This window comes from Symphodus melops (genome assembly GCF_947650265.1).
Source record: "Symphodus melops genome assembly, chromosome: 10".
Taxonomy (NCBI): domain Eukaryota; kingdom Metazoa; phylum Chordata; class Actinopteri; order Labriformes; family Labridae; genus Symphodus; species Symphodus melops.
Window position 1 is genome coordinate 1,412,766 of NC_136700.1, and position 13,717 is coordinate 1,426,482.

At 45.9% G+C, this 13,717-nt stretch overlaps 1 protein-coding gene across 1 annotated transcript in view; it reads right to left on the reverse strand.

The window, feature by feature from the left end:
* The window catches only part of slc8a2b (solute carrier family 8 member 2b), a 36,023-nt gene extending 22,679 nt beyond the window's left edge, over nt 1-13,344 (reverse strand). The window contains exon 1 of the mRNA XM_079354044.1: nt 13,290-13,344. The gene's annotated coding sequence lies outside the window, so the exon portion shown is untranslated. The remainder of the gene's footprint in view (nt 1-13,289) is intronic.
* Nucleotides 13,345-13,717: the final 373 nt, after the last annotated feature.

Here is a 13,717-nt window from a genome sequence, read left to right on the forward strand (position 1 = left end):
ACACACACACTTCCCTGGAGAGAGAAATCAGTGCAGCGTTTAAAAGCGAGTCCACGTTAAGCGCTCTCAGCAGAAAACAGCCGCTCGCACATAAACTTGCCTTTCACACATTCTGCTGCTGTGCTGTTATAAACTATTTAAAGGTCGAGTTCACCAACAAAAAAAAACAAAAAACTGAGGACCAACATTTATTTTCCTAAGCGGTGTCGTTGTGACTCCGAATTCTCCAGGAGAGCCACTCTCGTGTTTATGGCACGAGAACTTTCAAAATAAAATGTTCCCTTTCAAAAGCCTCCTGTGCACAGGCGTCGAGAATTAGCATGTATGCTAAAACACTTAAACACTGCATCTGGTTCACGACTAATAAAGTCCAGAATAATACAAGAGATGGTGTCTTGATTTAAGAGATACTTCGTCTGTGAGCGTCTCTGCAGCTTGTTCTGCTTCTGCTGTGTCATTGGTCAACGGTGGGTGGTAAAAATGATCAGATGATTCTCTCTCCCTCCCTCTCTTTACCTGATCTCATCGTGCGTGTCACAGTAAGTGCTTCATGGTCCTCTGACTGCATTCATCCTCTCATCACATTCAAACACAGCGTCAGACATCAGCTGTCTATGCTGCAGACACACACACACACACACACACACACACACACACGCAGGGTTTGGGCTGTGCTGTGTGTGGGCCCGAGGCGAGCTGCTGTAGCTGGCACTCGATGCAGCAGAGTGACAGATGAAGCGTCTGGCTGGACGACAGGAGCTGGATGTCACAGTGTTCACCTGCTGCACGGCTCAGTGTCAACACGACGACACAGCAACACATGAGAGCAACCACAGGTCCAACATTTAGGAGCAGAACAAATCCTTCCTCCGCTTCAGCCAAGTCACTGTCCACACACACACACACATGAGAAGAACTTCCTCTGGCTGTCAGAGAGGAGAGTCTGCTGAGCTGCAGCACAGTGAGAGTCCAGGAGTGATGACTAAACTGCTCTCAGACTTGCACCAAACTCAGGTTTTTTTGGGGTAAATGTGAAGTTTCTCGTGCCAGCTCCGCTTGAGTCGACATGAGCTGCTGTTGAGGACGCAACAGGATATGATGAGGAGAATTCCCCTGGAGCGAGTGCATGTGATTAAACTGCAGCTTCATGTTTTCTCTTCTCTGATCTTTTCAGCACTGACATAAAGGCCTCATCTTCACTGTACCTGCACACGTTTGATGCTTTTTAAAATGCTTAGATTTTAGGTTTTGAACAGATTCGGAGCATCTCCCTCAGATGATTCAGTTATTTCTCATGTGTTTACATCGAGCTCGTGGAGCTGTCGTCCTCTCCCTGCTGACTCTGTGGGTGTATGTTGTGTGTACATTAAAGCAGCGGTGACCTGTAGTTATAATGGAAACAAAGCTCAGCAGGAAGTCATTTGTTTTCAATCTGACATTAAATAAGCACATGATCAGAGAACATTGACATTCCTCTCTCCCATTAACGACTTCACAAACACTCGCTCGCCCTCCTTCCTTCCTTCATTCTCCTCACAGCCTAAATGACAAATCAATGTTTCATATCAATATGTAATTAGTGATGAAAGCAACGGGGCGGGCTGAGGTTTTCATTACAGACACCAAGAGTTTCCACGGCAACCACCTCCCCACTCAGGTGTGACCTCTCTCTCTCTCTCTCACGGTGGCCGAGAGAGTTCAGAAAGAGTTTGTCAAACGTAAACGCTCAAAATGTCAGCGACCCCACATGACCACAGCAGATTCATTCAGAGCCTTGAGAGTAAAGTTTTTAGAATATCTGCACAGAAAAATAAACGTTAGACAGAAACACGTGCATGTGCAAAACAACCTCAATCACTCAACACGTCAAGAAATAAAAACCCAGATAAAGAGACACAACACTGGAGGAGTAAAGCAGATAACCACGCATGGAAATCACAGTCCACATGAGTTAACACACTGTGTTCAGATCTCACTTTGGCACCTTGAATGGGAAAAATTCCCTTTGAATGGACTCCACAGAGACAGCTCATCAAACACTTAAGAGGAGAAGAAAAAGGCGTCTCCTTCCATCCATAAAGATGAATCTCTGCAGCCTTCATAGACTTTCTCATCGAGTATAAATCTTCTTATAAGACTTTTTTTTGAGCGTATAAACAAACACTACGTTGTTCCACCTCTCAATAAAAGTCAACATTTGCCTCAAGCTCGACCTTTAAATCCCTGGTTTTGACGCGTGCTTCATTTAATGCTCTGAGGACAGAGAACGCTGCAGTGTGAGACGATGTGTCACTGAGGGTCAGAGGTCAACTTCAAAACAATCTCCCCGGCGCCTTCTGGGCCGCGTGTGTCTCGTTACTGTCTGCTCTCGGGCAGGTTTGAACTTCAGTGTTTGTGCGTGGAGGAGAAAATAGACGTTTGCAGATAAAAACAGAGCATAAAAAAAAAAAAATCGTGCATAACGCTTCAAAATCCAGCGTCCGTTCAGCGTCCTCGTCTCTGCAGAGCAAGAGTGTGCAGAGGGCCAATGACCTTTGACCTCCTCTTTGCAAATCCAGAAGTCGACACAGCATTTGGACAAACTGACCTGTCACGATGAAAGCTCTTTATTTAACCGGCATTCAGTCTGTTAATCAAAGCCAACACATTGAAATCACTCATTTAATCCAACTGGGTCTTTTTTCATTATTCATCAAACAGCTAAAATCACAAGTGACTGAGCTCTCAGATTCAGAGATAGATAGATAGATAGATAGATAGATAGATACTTTATTGATCCCGAGGGAAATTCAAGTGTGTGTGTGAGACGCTTGTTTTGAGTGGCATTTTAATCAATTTAGTCACCTGAAGCTAAAAAGCTGAAAATGACACAAACAGCGTTTCGATCTGACACGGCTGCAGACTCTACTTCACCAGCTGCACTTCATGCTTGAAATACTGAGGGGACAGAATCACCACGAAGAGCAACAAACTAAGCTCCTCCCACATGCAGCCACGGAGACTTTTTAAAAAGCTTCCTCTTAACAGCTGATTGTTTTACCTTCAATAAGCAGCTCCAGAGACAGGTGACATGAAACCCTTTAAAACTCCACGTCCCCCTGACTCATCAAACTGCAGGAAGTCAGGTGGATCGAGAGGATTGCACAGATTGAGTGGCGTGCCGTGAAATACGGCCGTGGTGAAGTGCAAACACGGGGCTTATTTGTTTACACATGTTAAAGCCATCATATTTAAATCCCCTGTGGGGGGGCGTCGTCTCCCGTTTAGCGACGTCCCCCATCCTCCACCCGTGCCTACATGTCCTCTCTGAATCGGCTCTGGACCATCGTGGTCGAGCTCCGCAGCAGGAGCAGGTCCAGATGATCTGCCTTTCTGATTGGCTGGAGGGGAAAAAAAAAAAGTTGAAAGATTTTCTAAAAAAAAGGTGGAGTGCCTTTTCCTCCGAGTGGTCGCCTGCACCTGTCGACGCTCAAGTTGGTGGTTCAGAATGGACAAACCAAACTTTGGTTCTGGATTCAAGTTTTGCTGGTTCTCCTCCACACATCGAGGGAGGGACGAGGGAAACCGTCAGGTCAGGCGTTCCCAGACTGTCATACTGAATTCCAGCACCACGTGTTATTCCTGTCAGTCCGAACGCAGTGAGAAGAAGAGAGAGAGAGAGCTGATGTTCACCAAAGAGTTCGAGAGCAGGGACTCAAGGACGCCTGTCGCTCAGGGGAACTGATAAAAGGTCGAGCAGACAGACGAGTCGCGTCTATAAAAGCAGAAACACTTTTTAAAAGAGAGGCTCACTCCGTCCCTGACGCTGTGTCCTTCACTCTTTATCTCCCTCCTGTAACGTTCATTCCTCCCGCCAGGGACACAAACACAAGCACCACCTCTTTACCGTCTATGACGTGTCAGTGAAAAGGTTCTCCAGCAGGAGGTCATTTTATGGCCATCAAAAAAGTCTGAACTTTTAAAACACAACATGATCTTTTCACAAAAGCAGCAGGATGTTCTGCAGGGGAAATCCCTTCTTTCACCAGCAGGCGAATAAACAACGAATGCACCAGGCGTCCGCTCCTCGCTGGGATCGCTCCTCGCTGGGATCGCTCCTCGCTGGGATCGCTCCTCGCTGGGATCGCTCCTCGTCGGGCTTTCAGTTTGATTTGGTTTTTTTTAATGTCACAGTGTTTGAGTCCAATCAGAGGCAGAGGAGGACTCAGATCAAGATGTGACAAAAAGTCTCTCTTTGAAGTTGTAACCTTCATCACAAACTGCGAGCTCGGAGATACAAACAGACGTCTTTATGTCGAACACCAGCCGAAGCTTCTCTATAATGATCAGCTTTGATTACGTCCAGGTGTGCAGCAGCATATTTAAACCTTCAGAGGTCTCTGGTTGGCTGGGAATAAACACAAACAAAGAATAATGAGCCAGATTACAGCTCTACACAAACACAGAAACACGCTCAGGGTCCGAGCGTTGGACTCATTGAACGTTAGCGTGTGACCCGTGTGTGGTCGTTTTCTCTTCTGTTCTTAGTCGTAATGCGTCTCTTTGTGATTCCTTTGAGATCATCGTATATTTGTTTTCGGCCTCTTTGTGTTTGCAGGTGAATTTACGGTGGATGTTGTAAACACACGCTGGTCCTGTTGGAACCTCAGGGCCTCGTGAACGTTTCACCGTAATGACGCCTGGGCCAGTGTGTGAGTGTATTTTTCTTTAAATGAATGATTCTGACATGATGATGAGAAGAGCTGTGGTAAAGTTACATCCTGGGATCGCTCCCGGTGCAGCACGGACCAGGAAGGAGGAACAGCGTTTCTCCCCGACTGCGTCAGACTCACACACTGAGAAAACTGTGATACATTATTAAGTAAGACACACCTGCTGGAGCGCTTAGTGGGCGGAGCCTGGCAGCGTCTCTTGGAGATGTGAGCTGGTCACGTTGGCCTTCAACCAGTAAAACCAACAAAAAACATGTTTTTCAAATCCGGACATGGAACTCTCTCTCTCTCTTTTTCCCCAAAAGAACATCTCGTACTCTTTTTTATTGTGTGTGTGTGTGTGTGTGTGTGTGTGTGTGTGTGTGTGTGTTTGTGTGTGTGTGTGTGTGTGTGTGTGTGTGTGTGTGTGTGTGTGTGTGTGTGTGTGTGTGTGTGTTTGTGTGTGGTGCCTTCTGGGGATTTCATGTCATCAGTGATTGGCAAAAACACAAAAAGAGGCATCTGTGCCATCAGCAGGTCGGCACACACACACACACACACACACACACACACACACACACACACCTATACACACACACACACACACACACCTACACACACACACACACACACCTATACACACACACACACACACACAATCGAACATACACACACATTCCATCCCACCCCTTGTCTAGAGTGTCACATTCATCACGATTGACCTGAAAATGCCAAACACACACACACACACACACACACACACACACACACACACACTTCCATCCTGCGTGCCATCCATCACTGTAGCAGCATGAGCAGTGTATTCACCTGTGTAAACAGTGTTAGTGAGCAGATCCAGCCGCCCGCTCGAGTGATGAACGAGCTGATCAGACTCGAGGAGGACAAACAAACCCCAAACCTGCACTTCTGTATATTTACGTGTTTGGATGAATATGAAGCATCATCATCCCCGTTCCTCAATCCAGGTTTTCACACATCAGCGAACAACGACTTCACGCTTTAATTTTACTGAGGAGCTGGCGGAAAAATCTCCCAGATAAAGTCGTGGATGACAAATTTGGCGTGTTTGCGATCACACATTGGGCTCAGCCTGAGTTTATCTGCATGTGTGAAAACAGCTCTCGTCTCTGTCTCTGTGCGTTATCGGTGACTCTGCACCTCGCTCAGCACCACAGCTCCCAGAGGATCATGGGACGGCTGGGAGAGCGCCTCACATCATCACCTGCTGAGCAAGCGTTGCTGTGTTCGCATGTCGACACCGTCAGCGTTTGTTTGAGGACGTTTGTGTCCAACAAAACGTCTCACAGCTTCAAGGAGCTTCAAGGAGCGATGGCAGCAAAGAGTTCATCTGCACGACACATCCTGCAAAGGCTTCTGTCGCAAATCAATGCATGCACACACTCCCTGTATGATCTGACATACTGAGAGCGTGTAGATTAATAATGAATGCATCCATGTCAATGCACGGATCACTTCCAGACGATGGTTCAGACACATCGAGGTGAAGGCTGAAACATTTCATTGATCTGTTATTTCCTCAACGAAAAGACCTGGAGTTTTAAATGTGACATCTCCCGACACGTGTGTGTGTGTGTGTGTGTGTGTGTGTGTGTGTGACTGTGAGCTGTTGTTGTTCCTTCATGCCTCGAGGAGCCGACCAATGAGCTGCTCCGATCAGGACAGGCGCTTCTCTACTTGTTTGTCACTGTCTAATTCTCTCTCGGTCTTTTTCCTCGTCCCCGTCTCTCTTTGTCTCGGGGGGGGAAATTTGCACGGAGCACATAAAGACAAGCAGCACTTTGGCAACAACAAGATGCTGCCTAGCAACACTAAGTAGAGGGACACACATGTTCACACACACACGTGTCAACTGAGCGATGCTGCACAGTGTGACAGTGTTTTATAATCATGAAGAGAGTCTGAGCGGTGATTTGTTTGAGTCATTCAGAATAAACTTCTGCTGAGAGCTCCGATAAACCACGAAGGTCAACTTTATCAACATCCATTCGATAAAGGAGTGGGTGTTAATCAACGCCGCCGAGGACGCTCATTAACGCAGAGAGATGATTCAAACATCGGGTCCAGAAGTTTCTCTTCAAAGCCGCCTGACGTAAAGTCTCCGGCTCTCCATTCACATCACAGAATCTCTTCACTGAAGCTTTCTTCCCTCTTCTGATCCTTTAAAGACATGAATTAGAAACTTCAAGGCCAAAAAAACAAAAAACAAACAGGAAATCAGCCTTTTCTTACTTTATCTGAGACCTCAATCGATGTTTTTTCTCGACGAGTCGAACTCAAGTTTGTTTGTTTTTTGTTTTTTTTAAGATTTATTTTTGGCCTTTATGCCTTTATTATAGAGAGGAAAGTGGATAGAGGCGGAAATCTGGGAGAGAGAGTGGGGAGAGACACACTCGCTCCCTCACTGTATTCACTGTTAATTGGCTGACGCTCGTGAAAGGAGACTCGTGGTCACACGCCTCGTGGTCACACGCCTCGTGGTCACACGCCTCGTGGTCACACGCCTCGTGTAAATAAATGCAAAGGGCTGCATTGATTTATACAAATGAGGTAATTTGTTTGAAATGGAACTGCAATCTACGCTTTGTTGTTTTTCTTATTAAGTGGATGTGATTTGTATTGTGTCTGCAGGTTTAATAGTATTCAGTGAAGCGTGACGTTTTGCATTTCATTAAAACTCTAATTAAACTCGGAGCAGACGACGGCGCGTCTCCTCTCACTGCTCCTCTAAAAACTTTGTCTGCTGACACGGTGTCTCCGTCTCTTCTCCGACACTGCAGCAGGATATTCTCAGTGTGTGTGTGTGTGTGTGTGTGTGTGTGTGTGTGTGTGTGTGTGAGCATCTCAGGGGCAGAGTCATCTCCATACATTGTATTACCAGAGTGAGTCCACGGGGACGAAGCCTCACATGACGAAGCACAAATAACACTGAGGCTAACAAACACGCTTTCCTCTCCACTGCTCCTCCCTCTGTCTCTCACACACACACACACACACACACACACACACACACACACACACACACACACACACACACACACACACACACACACACACACACACACACACCATTATCACAAATCGAGAATAATTTAGGGAGCAAATTGGTCTCTCAACAATCATTGTGTTTCTGCCTGCTGAGCCTGCCGGGCTCCCTTCGAGGAGACGATCGGAGTCGGTCGACGGAGCAGCAGAATGTCGTGTTGAAACGCATCGACCCAAAAAAAAAAAAAAAAAAAGAAATGCAAAACACAAAATCTCTCCATGGTCCCAAAACTGCTGGCAGAGTTTGACAGGCGAGCGTGAAAGTCAGAATAAATCATGTTTGATAGCCGAGCTGCTGTTCAGCTGAAAACTTCAGAATCACTGAGGAATTCCTGGAGTGACTGGGATCGTCACAATGATCCGTACTTTCATACTTCTCTGCATTGAATTCAAACTGTTATTTTCACGATTATTTGTATCAGACAATAGAGACGCTTTGAAGAAAAATTCAGGCGATTTTAAACCCGAATGAGAGAGAGAGAGAGAGAGAGAGCTGCGAACGAACACATGGACAACACTTGTTTGAGCCTTTTTAGAAGCGTGCAGAAGTTTTATGGAGATTTAAAGCGAGACATGTCTCACAGATCGGTTTCCAAGGACAGAAACAGGAATCCATATTTTACACCTGTCCTTGAGCCCTGTTCTTGACTTAGACACGTTGTTTTAATAACACTAATAATTACAGTTCCATCTGTGCGTGTTTGGGCCCGACGTGCAGCCGAGCTTGTTCTGGGACGCTGCAGCTGGAAAGTAAAGAGCACAAAGCCGTCCTTCATCACCCTCGTTTCTAGCTCTCACCTTCCCATCAAGACTATTTCTCTGACTCTGCAGCTTTTCAACCAGCAAACTGATAAATATCTGGACGGGTCAAAGTTCCCCTTCAGAGTCACGCCTCAGAAGTGTCTTACTCTCTGACGTCTCTGAGCAGAAGAATTGGACGGATGAACAGAGACGTGAACGCTGATCTTTAAGCAGCATGCGTGGAGCAACAATGGAGTTAAACCCTGCGAGGGGAAACAAGAATACAACATGATGCATCCGGATTGTTTTCCATCCGTCTCACTGTTCCAGTGGTGGAAACAAAACGAGTGTCAGCTTGATGCTGTTTCATCCTCTCTCTCTCTGCTCAGCGGTGAGCATGAAGTCAGACTTCACACACTGTCAGCAGATGAGAGGAGAGAGAGGAACGTGCACAGTGTTCAGCTCTGACTGAAGGTCGTGATTGATTAACCGTCCTGCCTGTTGATCTCTAATCGAAGGTCATAATTCAACATGTGCGTCTGATTGATGGGAGGTCTCATCAGCGAAGAGGAAGTGGATTTACTTCCTGTACAGTGAATGAAAGAGTGGAGAGCTTAAGGTCGGACACACCGAGGATCCTTTGCATTCTGATGTAGACTTACGGTGGCAGGATATTTATTTACCTCTTTCGTTACCATGGCAACGCAACAAGAAGTCCAGGTCGCCCTCTAATGGGAAGTTTCTTACCCACAAAATGCAGACAAACTCCTGCACGCCGTCTAAGCTGGACAAATATGACGGCGAGGTAAATTGAAGACATTTGCAGACATCTCTCTCTCTCTCTCTCTCTCTCTCTCTCTCTCTCTCTCTCTCTCTCTCTCTCTCTCTCTCTCTCTCTCTCTCATTTTTGTCTTTGTCTTGGATCTCGAGGGAAAAGCAGCCGATCGAGTTCTGATCGGAGTGAGGAGAGGCGTGAGAGAGTGTATGACACGCAGACGAGGAGTCACAGGTTGGGGTCAAAGGGCACGGCTGGTTCTCCAGCAGCTCAGCTTCTTCATCCTTCCCGTCAGAGAGTCCGGCATAAACTGAAAGACCTAATTCAATCTGGGGACACTGATACACTCATTAGCTAAACTGCAGTGTGACTAATCTGTTATCTGTCCTCTCTGAGATTAGCAGAACAAACAGCCTCTCGTTTCAGATGTCACACGACGTCGCCTGCACACATTCAAGTGACAAACGTTCAGACAACAAACAACTTTTAATCCCTTTAATCGCTTCGATGACACACCAGATTTAAACTCGTCTGTCGGCCTGAGATTGTCGTAAATCTTCCAAGACTTCACGTTTCAAACGACAACAGAGAGATCTCTCATCTCTCCAGTGTTTGATAAGTAAACCTTCATCTCCTATCAGTAACTTCTGCACCCAATTAGTCGACTGCAAAAACTCAAATTTTAGCGAGTGAATTCGTCGATATCACCAAAATACATCATATCATAATGAGCCACATTCACACGTCCACGACCTCCTGTTCAGAACGCTCCTCACCCGCGCTCCCTGTTTCAAGGTTATCAAAGTGAAGTGTCTGTCAGAAGTGAAATATTCCTCAAACATGAGAACTACATAAAGGAGTCTCGTCCCGACATCAGCAGCAGCAGCTCTACTCCTGGAGAGAGAGAGGTAAGTGTCTCCTCAAAGCTGAGATCAGAAGCCCCGCCCCTTCTTGATTTGAGCAGGAAGTGACAGTAATGAGCGACTAAAAGTTGAATTTCTTTCAGCTGAGAGCGCGATGATGCTGAGGGTTGAAATGTTAAACTATATCGGATTAATAGCCGTCAGTGCAGAACAAAGTGCAGACACGAGTTCAAAACAGCCAGCGGGGAAAGCAGTTGATATATTAGTTTTTGCATTTTTGATCTTAAAGGCAGGGTTGGTAATTCAGTTTGTGTTTTGTTTTTGCACTCAGAGTCTCATCTGTTATTCTGAAGGAAATAACCGATGAGCGTCTTTCCACCTGTGCAGACACCACGTTCAATCTGCAGCCAAAGAGATCTCACGGAGGAGCTTAAAATAATGCTGAAAGAATTTAAATGTGCTGTTTAGAGGAAAACGAGCGCACTGATGGAAGGTGGAGGAAAAGGGTTGTCCTTGAATTTCCCTCGGGATCAATAAAGTATCTATCTATCTATCTATCTTGTTTTTACAGCTTCGCACAGAGAAAGTCAACCAAAGCAGCTCCGAGCTCACTGAGACACTTCAACATTTATGTGACACAAGGAGAAATGAGTTCAGGGCTTTGACTCTCCAGCATTTTAAACTCCAGCTTTGTTGCAGGAGAACATTTGTCTTTATGTAAAATGCAAAGTGTAGTTCAGGAGAAACAACAAGAACATGCTGGAGAACAGGAAACGTAACGCAGCAGATTAATGACATGCATACATGTCTATGCACCGTGCAGCAATCACATGATACAAACATTAGCACCTCCTTCTTGTTATCCCTCCTATTCTCCTCCTCTGTCTCCTTGTCTCCTCTGCCCTTCCTCCACAGCACAGAAGGTTTTAGAAATCTCACCTCACGCTGACTAACATTTCCACCATCCGTCTCACTGCAGGCTGCGTGTCCTCGCTCACTCTGTAGTGATCCCTGAGCTCCTGCTCTTTTACATCAGTCATTTTTTACAGCACCGAACGCCCTGAAGTGAAGATCATCTCACAAAGAAGAAGGGAAAAGTAGCCTGGACATTTCTGCAAATCATTCCTCAGCTCCTCGCTCTCCTCCATCCGTCATCTGTCTGCGAGTCCTGAAGCTGCAGCCGACGGATTCATGAGAAACTATCTTATATTTTTATAAATTATAATTATGATTTAGGTATTTATTTATGAAGTTATAGGTAGAGGACACCTTCCTTTGCATTTCACTCTTTTTGTATGTCAAGTTTTTCTGAAATGTGAAATCCACCTTGAACAGGACAAGGAATGCAAAGCATGGAGCGAAGTTATACGAGCACACCAGCAGCTCTCTCGAGGACACGCCCACCTGAAAAGACTCAATACTTCACTTTCTAAATGATGGTAATATGTCCGTCCCATGAGCTCTGGACCTGCACCTCTGAGACTCATCAGACACACACTCTCTCTCTCTCTCTGTGTGTGTGTGTGTGTCAGTTCATTATGCACCTGGAGCTGCATCCATCACTGTCACATCTGCATGTCAGCAGACACACCACGAACACATGCTCATCAATAATTCTGCTCATGTTGGTTAGCGTGAAGCTTTTTCATATTGAAGTGCACAGCAGAGCGTCGGTTGTTGTTGTGGTCGACGTCCGTGAGCCCTGTGGAACTTTTCCCCCCTCGATTCCCGACAACATGACCTGAGCTCCATCAGCCGGTTCAACAGAGACACACACACACACACACACACACACACAGACACACAGGGCATGGTGAACATGAGCATGAACACTAATTACCACCCCGGCTGAGAGGCAGTAATGCATACGAATCAAACGTCCACACAGAGAGAATCACACACACACACACACACACACACACACACACAGAGCGAGGAACCTCCCACAGTGCCCATTCATCACCACTTGGCTTTGTTGTCAGTGGATATAACTAATGAGCCATTAGGGTTGCTGTTACCCAGAATGCATTGTGTTTGCCTTCCATCTCTCGTGGTCATCGTTTGCATGCACGTGTAAGTTTGTACATTACAGGTCTGTCTTCGTGCTTATTATAAATCTCAATGTGTGTGTGTGTGTGTGTGTGTGTGTGTGTGTGTGTTTGCGTACAGTGTGTCAGAGCGGCTCATTAGTTTGAGAATTGATGAGATGTAATAATCAGAGAATTCTTTGAGGTTCTCGTCCCTCTCCGTCACACTCGAGTGTTGTGGGAGGAGTTTGTTTTACACGCTGTAATGAGAAGGTCAAGGTTCGATCTGCTTCAGGATGAAAACACGATAATATGAACACAGATAAAGAATAAAATAAAGATAAAGAATAAAATAAAGATAAAGAATAAAATAAAGATAAAGGGTGTCACACTCTTTTTAAGCTGAAACCGCTAAATGTAACGTAAAAATGAATTTCCATCATGGGGAGCAGAAAACTTCAATCTGCCTCCTGCAGGCTCAGCACACGTTCACACACACACACACACACACACACACACACACACACACACACACACACACACACACACACACACACTGTATAGGTGGGGATATCAAAGCCAAAAATGAACACCTCATTTTCTAACTTGCACTTCTGCATCAGATCTATGACCGACTTAATTCAACAACCTGAATCAATGAGCTTTGTGATAAGATAGCCAGCTGTGTGTGTGTGTGTGTGTGTGTGTGTGTGTGTGTGTGTGTGTGTGTGTGTGTGTGTGTGTGTGTGAGACTTCTCTTTAAAAATCAACAGACAAGGACTTTGTGTTTTTCAACATTGCAAAGCAGATTGGAAATACCAAAAGTGAAAGATTGAAAACGACTTGACGAGCTCGTGAGGAAGTTCACCGTGTGACGTGTGAGACGGACTGAGTAACCAGTTGTGTTCATAGCTACAAGCCCCGCCCCCCAAAGTCCCCGGACTTCTGAGGTGGGACGAGCAGACTGTGTGAGGCTTTTCTAAACATCCTTCCAGACCTGCAGCTCTGGGTCCTTGTCCTCTCCGTCTGCTCTCAGTGTCTGGCCCTGTTACTGCAGATCCCCGGAGCAGAACCACCAGAACAAAAACAAAGGAGACGGGAAACTCACCACTAGTCTCAGGTGCTCCTTTTTTAAATCTTGATCCACATAGACTCAGCGGCAGACTGCAGAAAGAGAGAGAGAGAGAGAGGCAACAATGATGAACTCCCACATGACAAACACAAACAGGGAGCAGAGGAAAGGAGACAACCACATGCGAGCTGAAGGTCAGAGGAGCAGGAGACAGACACAAGGGAGCAGGAGAGAGCGAGGTTCATGGGTCAGTGAGCGGCTCTCATTTGTATAGATGTCAGATAATTAGCTGAGTAATCATCCCCAGAGATGTGGCATGGATCATAAACACACACACACACACACACACACACACACACACACACACTATGAAATGTGTGTTCAGCTTTATTAAAAAATAAACGAGGAGCAGAGACAGATGGATTCAGTTAATTTCGGCCTTGTGTTGAATTAATTATCGGTTA